Raw genomic sequence first — 13,887 nt, 5'->3', positions numbered from 1 at the left:
CTCAGGATGACATAGACCAGTTTGGACCAATTAAGCCCTGGCCTGGTCTAAACGATTTCTCCAAACCTATTCTAGACCAGTTCGGCCTCAACCTTGTCTGGGCCATATTAGCCTCAGCTTATTATAGGCATGTTCATTCTCAGGCCACTCTAGACCAGGTAACCTAAACTTTTAAACTAAACCTTTTTATTTTACTTGGTAAGCTAGAAAGCTCTTTTTCAGAAGTGTCCTGGTCACAAATAAAAGCTCAACGAAGTGGCTTATATGGAAATTTATAGCAGCCAAATACTAAAAATGCGTGATGTTGATTCTAAATGTGGAGAGAAAACCAGAGGACCCAGAGGAAAATCCATGCGACCACGGGGGAGAACATTCAAACTCCAAATATACAGGCGTCAGGGTCGGGATCGGGATCGAACCCACGACCTCCTGTCTACCAGACGAGGGAATTAACATCTCGCCACCGTGGCACCCAGTCCAGGCTGGTCTAGTCTCAATATAATCCTAATCTGGTTTAGTCAGCATTCATGTTTGTTCTCAACCTTGTTTTTATATCTATTCTACACAGTAGCTTCTCAACCAGCCTAGACTAGCACTGCTCCAGTTATCATTTCTGTTTACTCTCAGTCTAGGTCAAATCTAGACCCGTTTATATTTTATAGCAGTTTAGCCTCAGCCTCGTATAGAACAAGCAGATTAACTTGGGGTGCTGCGTTGGCAGTGGTGCACACGCACAAATAATTGTTATTTATTTTTTCCTAAACCAGTGCAGACTAGTGCCACCCGAGTAAGCATTCATATTCAATTTTATACTCTGAAATAGTAAATATGTAATTTTACTAAAAGCTCCAGAGTCAGCCAGAGAAAAGCAAGCAGTGAGAAATCTTAGAGTCATCTAACAGCAGCGTTCATGGACAACATTTTTTAAAGTCCTCGAATTGAAGCCCTTCTTGAGTCAGCAACACAACAGCAAGTGTCCTGCAGGTCTTCCATGCTGGTGGTGTTTGTGTAAATTATATAGGTGAGGTTTTCAAAAACTATCAAAGCAGTGTTAAGACGTGTTGCGCAAGTGCCAGCTTGGGTAATTGCCAGAGGTGTGGACTCGAGTCATGTGACTTGGACTCGAGTCAGACTCGAGTCATGAATTTGATGACTTCAGACTCGACTTGGACTTGCATAACAATGACTTTGTCCCACCTCTGGTAATTGCAAAAGCATAGGCTAATTCACACCTGGTCAGGTGGCAATGATGTGAAATAGACTTGACTTTATGTATTATTGGGGTACGAATAAATGTTTGACTTTTTAAGAGTGTGTTTGCTACTCAGTGCCTATGAATGGAAAAAATAGTTTATATGTAAATTCAAAACTGTTCATTGGGCTATTTTATAAAACATTTTCCCAACTTCGGGAATAAAAGGTTAAAGTGCTATCTCCGACTATAATATGGGTATCTCTGCCCTCTGCAGAAGGGCAATTACTCAGTGTCAGCTTATTCTGTTACAAGGCAGTGTTAATAACAAATTTGTTGAGTTGTATATGCCCATGTATTTCATATGTATGTTTATGTAGGTTTACGTGCGCATGTATAGGCAAATCTGTGCACAGCAAAAGTCCTTGATTTAATTGAAGTCCATAAGTCAGTCTGAGAGCAGAAAGCAGTCAGCTAGCCAGCAGCAAACAGCTAAGTATACACAGGGCATTGGATGTAAACGTGTCAATATATAATAAATGTCTTCGTGCAATAGCTGTAAATTGGTACGGGTACAGAACTACAGTTAACACTCGATCATCCATGGGCTGATTATCGGGTTGCAGATTAACTGTGCTTGCAAAAAATATGTTTATGCTGGCTGGTTTATCAGCTGCTTGTCGAGGGTCAGTACCCACGTAAACTCAAACACGTTGGCAAATAAACCGATAAAAAAATGCCCGAATAAATACGCGTTATGGCCAAATTTACTTATGTTTTACATTATCTGTGTTTTTGTTTTATCGGGGAAATCCCTCCTGCCTATTACCCAGGACAATCGAGAGTTGAGTGTTCTGCGTTATTTACCTGGAAGTCTGTGAGTTATTGGAGCAGACATCAATCAGGTAGCAGCAATCCCAGAGCTATGTGGGAATTTATACATTGAAATAAAAGTTCCTTTTTTGTTTCCATTGAAGCAATTGTTGATCTCATAAAAGATGTAAGCCACAAAACAAATATCGCTTCGAGATATAGACCCAGAGGCTGTATGTCCTGAGATGCCCGGCACAAATTTGGACTTTCTATATTAAAGGCATGACTTTAAAGTGACTTTCATGTGCATTACAGGTGACCCCACAGACTTGTTTGATTTATTTTAAAAGTGGCAGTCTTAGCACAGTGACATCACTAAAAATTACTTTTTAAAATATAATCATCTAAGATTGAGATGTTTTCCAAACAGCCCAAGCCATACGACCTCGAGGTGTGTTGCTAGCTACTAGAGAAAGAGTTGCGTGTTCAGTTTCGTCTCGACTTAAAAATCATTCAACACCACGCCCCGACCACTTTCATTCTCAGACTCCTTGGAAGGTCGAGGCGAGGCCAATTAACGCGGACATCCCCAGCCACGACCATCCGCCACCGCCGAACGCCGCCGTCCTAGGAGCCGAGTTGCCGGAGTCTGAATACGAGAAGCCCTGCGAGCCCACTTCCAGGTTGACGCTGCCCTGCACAACGTCGAGGATGGACAGGCGATTGCACAAGTCGGTGTCGCAGCAGCGGAGTGTGGCATCCGAGGGCAGGAAGAGGTTGGGGCGGTCGCACTGGTGCGGGGCGCAGCCGCGCACCACTCCCGTGCGGTTCGCTGGACGGAGGATGAAATAGAGAGGGAGAAGCCACAGAGGAGACGTGTTATGGTTATTCATTCAGCTTGTAAATGACGCCGTTGGTCCATCGGAAAACCGAGCTGGCCAGAACCGGAGCTGGTCTATCCGATTGTTTAAGTATTTGATTATGCCACCGTTCATCGATTTGACCAAATTTGACTGAATGATCAGATAATGGCTCATTATCTGATCAATCAAGTCTTCACCTCTGTTCCCACGTGTGCCCGGTGCACGGGAGGTGGCGGGTGGTGCTTGCTGCATCTCATCGGCATCATCATCATCATCAACCGCATCACACTGTGCTTGGTTTGTAGGGGTTTCCAGCCGTCGGGAAGTAGGATGTCGGGGTGTTAGCTATGTTTAAAGGGGGCCGAGAAATCGGCTACAGAAAGTCTATGACACAGTTTTTTTTTTATTTTTGTTGATTAATAGACTTAATCGACTAGGCATGCGATGTTCTACTAGAAATACGCCTGATATTGTCAAATTTGAGAAGCTAACCAGTGTTAAGCCCGGAGAGTGCTTCTTGGATGGAGGGACCGCCATGCATAAAACACTTGTTATTGGGTTACTTTGTCAGGAGGGGGCAGTGTAGTAAAATACATAAATAGTTGTACTGTAATATGCTCCCATGTCTTTGTTCATCCTCGCATTCACCAACCCACACTGATCAGCGTGAAGTCCTGTTTTTGAAAATAACCCCCGTGACCCGCACGGTGTGGGAAGGCTATCATCCAGCAGACATCTCACCTATGTTGCCGGATGAAATGTAGCAAACGCCTTCGCAGTTGATGAGTTGTTTGCAGTCCATCCCCAGGTTACACCACACGCAGACCAGCCCATCTAGAGTGAACACGAACACACACACACACTTATTTACATATGCATACAAAGATTCCCCCATAGCTGTACACATCCTGTTGAGGGAAGGTGTTGTAAGCGAGCACACAAGGACGAGGTGGTGTGGTCAGAACCACACCCATTACTGATGTTTACACCACCAAAGGGCCTGATTTAAGGTTGAGTCGACCTCGGGGGGAGGCCCAGCTGGTCCGGGTGAAGGAAATCGCCACTGATGTTAGCCGTGACCGGGAATCAAACTCGGGTCACTTTTGGGTTCACAGAGCAGTGCGTTAACCACGATACCAGCCCAAGGCAAAATATCCCAATGTGCAGTCTCAACAAATTGTTGGAGTCTACACGCACACACCTTTATTAAACATATACATACACACCACTATACTGTACACATATAAAGTACACATCACCTTGGTTATTCGTGGCCACAATTCAATTCAACCGGAAATTAAAAAAAATTGCGGTTTCATTTGGTATTGTGTGTTTAGTATCCCCTTTCTTGTACATTCTATTAGTCCAAAGGCATAGCATATGATGTGCATGCATTGTAAATATCTGATTCATGACAGTTAGTCCGATCCATGTAACATGACTGTAAACATCAATTTAATCTAGATTTGAAGCCCCTCCCCCTCCTCCCCCCTTAACTTGTATTTAAGAGCTTGTATCTTGGAATGTTGCCTCACTTGATACAGTAAATCTAGCTGTGACGGTCCTACCTGATGACGGAGACTTGTGTTGCCTCCGAAACGTCGTGATTTATAATTTTATATCTATTATTATTAAAAGTATTTTTATTTTATTATTTATTTTTACCTACGTGACTTTACCGAAAACACCTAAGAGTATGAGCATCAATTTAATCACTTAATCAAACCCATAATATACATAGATGCACCATTACACCACTGCCTTTTGCCAGACCCTAAGCTGTTGCAGTCAGCAGCTGACCTCCAAGGTCTAGCATAGCAGTCTCCTGATCATCATCACCATCATCACCACCACCATCTTTGAGTATTCCCCTTGGCCCCACACCTCTGGGTGTGTCTCCAATGCCCGTCTCGTTAAACTGCCCTCCTCCATCTTGCATGTGTCCCACCCATCGCAATCTTCTCTGCCTGACGACACGAATGCACTTGTATTCAAAGGCCAGAATGCTTCTGCTCTGTCGCTTTCTTCCAGCTCGCTGGTTAAATTTTTTTATTTCTGCCTAAAGCTATTTACGACTTAGGTTGGCTTCGCTACTATTGTAGAGTGGTTTGTGTTGCTGCTCAAAGGGCATTGAGAGAGAATCGGCCCCTGTTCAATGTCATACCGGCCACCAACCACCACACCATGGCAATATAGGTAATTTACTTTGTTCACTGATGCTAGGGATTGTATATTTAATAAAAAAAATAGTTTTGCATATTTCATTCAGGAGCCATAAAAACATCGCCAGATACACTACAGACTTTCATAGACCTCGGTTTAAAAAGGTTTAAACTATGTCAATTCTGTGGTATTGGAATAATTATTATACAGTAGTTGTAAGCCTAGACTTGACTATGTTCCGAATTTAATATTGTTTAGCCCTTCTATAAAATAATCTAGTCGCGATCGCTTGTATAGATGACATTGAGCTGGGCGTGGAGGTTGTACGCCTACAATCCAGTGGCTTGGAGGCAATGGTTGGTACATCTCGTACAGATGGCCAGGGGATTTGAGGACACTAAGTAGGTGCATTAACTACCCGTGTAGACTTTGAGTGTTATGCCAATGTATGCATGGCTTTTGTCCAGGTACTCTGGTTTCATCTCACGTGCCAATTCCTTGATATTGACTATATGGAAGGTGGCTCTGTCCCAAGTGCCAAACGCTAATGGGATTTACCACACATCTCAATGCAGAGCCCACCTAAAAAAGAACCTTCAGTCTCAGTGGGATTTTATTGGAAAACTAAATGGCATTGTTATAGATTGCACATAAATAAATTAGTGCACACATTTGCACGCTCCTGCGCACGAGCTGATGTCATGGCTCCAGCTCTGCAACTGTCGCCCTCTCAGTTCGCGACCTCTCTCTTTTGGCTGCCATTCCCGCATCAGTCTCATCCTTTCGTTAAGCTCTCTTTTTTTTGACAGTCAAAGTGGCTACTCTCATTTGCGCAACTTCTGTAATCCACGCGTTCCTCTTCCCGTCTCCGAACAGACAATGGTTCATGATGATTATTTAAAATGTCTTCAGATGCAATATAAATAATCGATGGTCACACTGGTTGGCTTTGCGACTCGGTTCCATAGCTTGGGGACCAAAAAACAGGAAGGTCTTCAAATTGTAGGATGGTCTCTGGGGACTGATACCACGTGACACTCTGAGCTAGCACTGACGAGAGCCTTGGCTCGGAGTCGTGTTTCAGCCACCCGTGATTAAATTGGGTTCTCAAGCGTAGGGATTGTTGGTGGTGTCAGCCCGGTCATGAATAACTGGAGCGAAAAAAAATTAAATGGTATATATTTGAATTAATTCAGCATATTTCCAGCTCTGAAGATTACACAATGTTTAGTTTGAGGAGGCCTTGTGAGAGGTTGCACCACCTCGTGTGGATATAAGTCAACTGAAAGATTTTTGAGACCTCAGAAGTAGTTCTATGATGTCACTTTCCAGTGACCATTTTCCTACACGAGGTGACGTTAAACTGCTTTCTGCGAGTTGGAAATTGCAATGAACTCATCTCTCGACATGACCACGCTGAAAGAGCAGTCGGAATATAATGGGGAGGAAAGGAACATGCGGAATACTGTTCAAAAGAAAAAATAAGAAGTACCTGAGGCTTACTTCTAACTCGAGAGACAAGTATAGCTGTGGCATCTGATACATTAAAATCAAAGGTGGCGAACACTAAAAGCACTTCCGTGAGATTAGATGATGCCAAGATAATTGAACCCTTGCGCATTCAGAGGGGAACTTTTCAATTGACTCCGCACAGTTTAGTGTGAGTAAGCGGGCGGCTGCGTGCACTGCACTATAAACCCCAGTTCAATTCCTGACTATGGCGAACATTAGTGGCGACTGATATCCAAACGAGCATAATGAGGAGGCTGGATCAATCAATATTTATTTTACGTGCCAATGTCACCCTCGATTAAGTAGACATCGGTGTGCATTACAGCTGAACGGAAAGGGTACAGGGAGCGTAGAGCAACCAGGAATGCAAGATGAAACCCGTGGATGCTCGAAAGGCTGATGAGGCATTCATCCAGCAGTGGACTGACAAAGGGGCTGTAAGCACAGGCTGCAGCAGTATCGTGACCCGCATGGCCCTGTACGATTATCAGACGATCTATAAGGAAAGCAATATCAGTCGTCGCTTATGAAATGTAACAACAGCGTGGCCATGAAATAAAGGTCAGGGCAGGGCTCCACGCGGGGTGTACGTTCTGAGTCAAAGATTGCACCAAGATTGTGAACTTCAAAGTGCAAGAAAATATCTCATAATGAACACTCATTCGTGGGACATTGCAATGTCACACACAGACATAATACATGCGCACATTATCATCATGGCACATGCACACTACACACAAGGATGCGAGTTCAAATCCCTGCCGGGGAGGTCGTCTCAGCTCAGCCCATCGTTACTATCATAATCATCCCGCTGGGGCACATTAAACTAAATAGTTCCACCTTGTGGGAAGTCAAGAGTGTGGTCGCTCTAGTGAAGAAAGTACAAATGCTCCCACAGTCGTGGGAATGTGGAATGTCCACCACTGATCCAGACCGTGGCACTCCACGCTGGTGTGGGGGTGCAGGGAGGGAGACGCTGCCTCCTTGCACGAGCGTCATTGAAGTAAAACTCTAAACGCCGCTGATAAGAAACAGAAGCCTACAAGTGCCTGCCTGAGAGGTGACTCCTCTTTTGGGTAAAGGCTGTGTAATATCTTAGGCAGTCACTCTCTGCTTCTATTTTAACTTAAAAGTAGCTTTTTAAAAATTACAATAATGTAAAGCCACGGATTTAACTCAGATTTACTGAACCGAACATCACCAACACCAGCACCTCCGATTAGCACGGTTGGCTGCGTGCGGTGCGAACGAACTTCAACATACATAGGAATCATGTCAAGGTCTCCTTACCTGTCCTGCACATCATCACCATCATCACCACCACCACCACCACGAGGCATCGTCGTTGCGTCGGCATCACCATCACGAGCACGGACAAGTTCACACACACACTGTGTGTGTACTCCTGTGCCCTCCCTCCGCCTGATTTGTATCTCTCGTTTGTCTCCCTGTTCCTCGGCAAAGTTCCTCCTCCTGTCTCCTTTGCTCGCTCTGCGCGTCTCTCCGTGTGCCCTCGAGTCCGCCGGAGACCTCTGTGTTTTGTAACGTGTGCGTTGAGCAAAATGATGGGGAGGAGTAGAGTTTAAAAGGGAGTGGTGGTGGTGATGGTGACAGTGTTGGTTTGGGTAACACCCAGAGGCGGTCAGGGAGTGTGCTCGTGCGTGTGTCAAGTACGTAGATGGCAGGTATTTGTGCGCATGGGGGTGTAATGTACATGTGAATAGAGGAATATGTGTGAAGTATGCAGTATTTGTACTGTGTATATACTGTATATGTCAGAGGAGCAAACAAACTCAAGTTAGTCGTCATTAGCACTGTGGCCTTAAAAGGAAAAATCAATATTTGTTTGGCAACGTTTCGGGCAATAGGGCCTTCATAGCACGTGACTAGATAGGGCAGTTCGAGAGACGGAGAGGGATGATAAGAGATGGAGACCGGACTGTTACTCTACACCATGGGTGGGGACTCATCATAATTAACTTGATGATTTTTTTTTATAAACCGTTATTAAATTGTCATATGGAACCATTACCTATTCGTAGCTATTGCGTTCTAGACAACCCCTAAAAACATGTAGAACTAAATGCACTAATTTGTATCAAGAGATGTGTCCCTATATACATCTTCTTTAAATATCTGTGAGTATGTTTGTATTGTATTTATGTATATAGGCGCGTATATGTGTTCACGTGTTAGTTCCCATATGTCAGTCCGTCAGAATTCTTTATTTAACCAGCAGGTGAAATAAACCCTTTGAGATAAGTTAAACACCATTGCCTCTACCGTACGGGCCATCTGGGTTATGTGTGTGCCAAATGTGTGAATATAGGTGTGTGTGTGAATCTGTACATTATATATCTATTCATACTCTTTGGTTCTTTCGGTAAAGTCACGCAGGTAGAAAAATATATATTTGTTTCATTTGATTTTTCTACCTACGTGACTTTTCCTGCAGTCACGAAAGCTTCAAATCAAGATTATATATCTACTGATGTGTGGATTCATAGAGTTTGTACGTACTTATTTCGAATACTCGGCGCATGTCGTGCTTGTTTAGCTGCGTGTGTGTGGGGGTGTAAATACGTATGTGTGTATGTGCGTGCGTGCTTGCGTATTATTGAGTTTTGTTTAAACATTTTGAAATAGTGTCGCTTTGCCGTGTTTGTTTAAACCAGGTCTCCTTTTACAAACGAGACTTCTGGGTCTGATTGATCTCTTTCCTGGCAATTAAGCTCTACTACGTCTCCTGCATATGTATAACTAGATAGGTGTGTGTGTGTATACAAACATCGACTGAACTATACACGTATGTAGCGGCTGAGCAGCACATATGAAGCCCTGTCCTTGAAACTAAACCCTCCTGTGGAGCTGATCTGTCCACTGACTGTTAACTGGTCACCTGAGCCTGCCATTCTTTCATTGTAGCAGCAGGCATCCACCTATGACGCAATTGAAACCCACAAAGCCTATTCTCAGATGTATACTGAAGGTTGTAAGCAAGAATTTGTTCATTTGCAGATGGGCTTGGAAACTACCCTCTGCTCCTGATATTGAGGGGAAATGAATGCGATTTTAGGGCTGTTGCACAAGCAGCTGCCATAGGTACTCGGACCAGACAAGGGACCCTGGCTAATAGACTCGGCGTTCCAGCTAGCTGATAAAAGTTACAGGGCCCCTTTGACCAAATACAACCTTCCCTTCCCACACTCTGAAATTAGGATAATTTCTGTAACCTTTGTTCGTATGTCCAGAGAGCCATTCAGCGCTGCAAGGATGAGTGGTCGTCGTCGGTTGCTGAAGAGATGGTAAACGAATTCAGTAGCCCACGAGAACAGCAGACGTTTTAACATCATCAAAAGAGTTACTCCCAGTGTGGTCTCTATTGTCATCCGGTGGAAAAATCAACAACCTGATCTCAAATACCCAGGGTTAGATTTGCAGATTTACTGAGTATATTTGTGAGGTCTTGGGGTCAGAGGAGCACCTTTAGCCCAAATTACATGGGGGCAAGGGGTGGCTGACTTTGCGAGGGTTATGCAGCCTCAGTGATTGTACAAAGTAGCCATCTATTTAAAGCTTTCGTGACTGCAGGGATTCATCTTCTTGGTTCTTTCGGTAAAGTCACGTAGAAGGCAAGTAATACAAAATAATAAAAAATTATGTTTTATTTTTATTATTAATAAAAAAGAAAAAAGAAATTATTTTTTTTTACTTCTACGTGACTTTACCGAAAGAACCAAGAAGATGAAAGTAGCCATCCCTTGTGAGTGGCTGGCTGATCTGCCATCTGCTGACGAGTTGCGAAGAGCAATTCGGAGCCTGAGATCAGGGATCTGCTGAGCGAGGGTGGCAATTGTGTGAGAATGGCCTTGCGTGGCAACTTCACATCTATAAACTAAAACTATTTAAACTAAACTTTCATTTTAACAGGTAAGGCCCACTGAGCTATATAGCACTTTTTCATTATTGACCTGGCCAAAAATTATAGCCCAATGAAGTGGCTTATCAAGTGGAAAATTATAGCAGCCAAATACTCTAAACGCATGTTTCTAAATGATAGGGGAAAACGCTGGACAGGGAGAAACATCCACGCGACCAGAGGGAGAACATGTAAACTCCAAATATACAGGCGTCAGGTGTCAGGTTCGGGATTGAACCCACAACTCCTGTACACCAGGCGAGGTAGTTAACGTCTCGCCACTGTGGTGCCCATCTGGCTGAGGCACTTTTGCGAAAGCACGTCTCCTTGTCTGACTTCTCTTATAATGGCATAGTAATGATAATATAGGTATTATAACATTATTACAAACACCAAATCACGGACCCTATAATTTCCCACTGCCCCAAAATATACCTAAATCGCTTAGAACTGAATCTCCAACAGTTTCCCATCATTGGCCATATGAAAGGCTCATGTAACATTAGAGTTATTCATCATGGGAACTCCTTTGCCAGTACCAAAACATGAGAATAGGTTTTCCCCTTTTGCTGGCAACAAAACAGGTGTTAAGATGTTAAAACACCAAACTGAAACCTTTTACAAGGAATCATGTCTACATTAACCACAATACTTGTGGTCAGAATGCAAACAAAAAACGTACTCTGACAATGTATATAAATTCCCACTCACGGCCAACACCTGTGACGATTATCTAAACCAGTCCTGGGCCTCCCATCGGTCAACTCAGCCTTAAATGTGTACCTGGTGTGGTGTGTAAACATTGCCAATGGGGAGAAAAAGGCAGCCAGGCGTGGTGGTGGCAACCCACCCCCTCCTGTGCCGTGCGGGCCTTAATTGAATGTCGCTAACAGGACTAGCCCAACAGTATGTTAAGGCTAGATAGGGTATATGTCTTTGTGCGTGAATATTCGTGTAGAGTACGTAAACGTGTACATGGGTGTACACCTGTACATGTGCAAGTGCGCATCCGCGTATTGCGTGCGTAAACAAAAATACATATGTATTTCACGAGGTAGGAACGCATGGATGCACAAAACCATCGCTGTGTGCACATTTCATGACTCTGAAGTTGAGACCCTTCCAAGCTGACCTCGCCCAAAATAAGCACCTTACCAGGTTGAAAATGTTTAACACTGGCTTAAAGGTCGCGTTTCTTATGCCACGGGCAAAAGGGCTTGGTAAGAATGTGCTTCATTTACAGAAACGCGTCAATACACTCCGCACATTTTTTTTCTGAAATATCATGTCTATTCACGACGGTGCTTCTATCGTTCACTCTCACACACGGTTCACAATGGCCGTGTCACAGAGACACTGCTCCAACAAAACTGTTCGAGGGGCCTGAATTCGAGTCCTGTGTTTGAGGTTGTCTTGCGCTGCGGTCTCTCTCTCTCTATTTAACCGCTGCTGCTAATTACCATTGCAGTGGCTGATTCGATGGTCGCGGTGCTACTGCCCTTCAGGGTGTACTCAGCCATCAGCATCCTCCACCACGTGCGCTGTTGTTCTGTGACCTGTGGGAGTTGTTGTTCCAGTCCCAATTGCTTGATGTTTTCGAACCAGGTCTTCTTTTCTATTTCCTCCCTCTCATCCTGTTTTATTTGACAGCTCCCTGAAGTACATCTCGTATTAGAGAGGGTGCTGCTCGTATTTAAACTAGATTTTTTTTTAATTTAAACTACTTTATGAGGCAAGGACCACTGAGATATATCGCGTTTTTCAGAAACGACCTGGCCACAAATGACAGCCCAACAAATTGGTGTATCATGTGGAAACTTATAGCAGCCAAATACTCTAAACGCACATTTCTAAATGTGGAGGGAAAATCCGCAGGACCCAGAGAAAAATCCACGGGACCACGGGGATAGAGAGGTTAAAACTCCAAATATACAGGCATCACGGTCGGGATCGTGACCTATGACCTCCTGTATACCAGGCGAGGGAGTTAACATCTCGCCACCGTGGCGCCCCTCATCCTAATGGTATAGCCAAGCCTTTGCAGTTTCCTCGTTTTGATGGCGTGAAGGAGATGGTCTTGTTTTCCATGCTCCCTCTTAGGGATGAGCAACAAAAAAAACATGGATACATCGGAAACATCGATGCTTTGGTTCTGATACATTGATATTTTGACATCGATGTTTATCCCCCGATAACGTCGGAACATCAATGTTTTTCCTCCAGATGTTGTTCTTTTCACGCCGAAAAAGGGCAAATTATACGGAATATCCCGTGGCCACAATCATTTCAAAGCTCATTGATGAAACACATGACAGGTGCAGTCTATATATTACAGATAGCTTATTAAAGTTCATATTCTGAACACTATTCACATGTTTAGTGTCCATTGTTCATCCTGCAACACACAGCCTTGTGCCTGCTGATTATTCGATTGTTTGCTATCGTATTCATATACTGCAATTTCAATTTTTCTATTAAAAAAATCTTTGAAAACATATAACACGCATCGATGATTTCATTCTGATCCATTAGTGTTCATCGATGTTGTCGTTAAAAACATTGAGTGTTCGACAAAGTGACGTCTTTCTTTTCATGTATTTCTTGCAAAAGGTTCGTAATGGCCGTATCAGCTTCAGCGTGGCTATGTTGGGGACGCCGAGCGAACACTGTGGAGACCCTGGCTTTGAGCCTTGGGGGCTGGGTGGTCTGTGCTTGCACAAAATGTGAAGAACTGCCGTCCATTTGGCATATTTTATTGCATTCTTTGCGGTGTTTGAATGCGACTTGTGTGTTTCTGTTTACGCGTCCGTCTCTCGGGAGTCAGACTCTTGAGTCCAGCACTGCTCAGGGCCTCCGTTCCAACCCTGGGGCTCGCTGTCGCACTCACATTCAAGAAGGCGCATCCCACTTATTCATTTATTTTTTTAAATACTTCATGGCTTAGCGCGGCTACATATCTGCGTGCGCACGCGTCTCTATGTGGCAAGTGTGTGTTGGCTACGGCAGGCACGCAACGGTCACGTCCGAGATATTGAGCCAGCAACACTTATAACCTGGGTTCGAGGCCTGCCTGAGTCTCGGTATTTCTCTACAAGGCGCGGTTCATTAGAGGCCATGTCGAGTTCATAATGGAAATGTCAGAGACATTGAGTCAGCATTACTGAAGACATACATCGGAGCCCTGAGTCTGGATATCTATATATCAGAGAGTTCACAATGCCCACTTCAGAGACACGGAGCCAGCATGGCTGAGATTTCAGATTTGAGTTTTCATCTCTGTCTCTCTCCCTCTCTCCCTTATGGGGTTTATGTCATACACACTGCGCCAAATATTGAGCCAAAGCTTAAAGCTCTCGATAATAAATCAAGATTGCAGAGTCGTTAAAATCGATGGTACCACTTTCTGGGGCAATAGCGGTTGTTCT

The sequence above is a fragment of the Lethenteron reissneri genome, chromosome 24 (assembly GCF_015708825.2).
Source record: "Lethenteron reissneri isolate LAM-NWPU_2019-01 chromosome 24, ASM1570882v1, whole genome shotgun sequence".
NCBI classification, from domain to species: Eukaryota; Metazoa; Chordata; class Hyperoartia; order Petromyzontiformes; family Petromyzontidae; genus Lethenteron; species Lethenteron reissneri.
The sequence above is the reverse complement of the archived record's forward strand: the minus strand, read 5'-3'. Positions refer to the sequence as shown.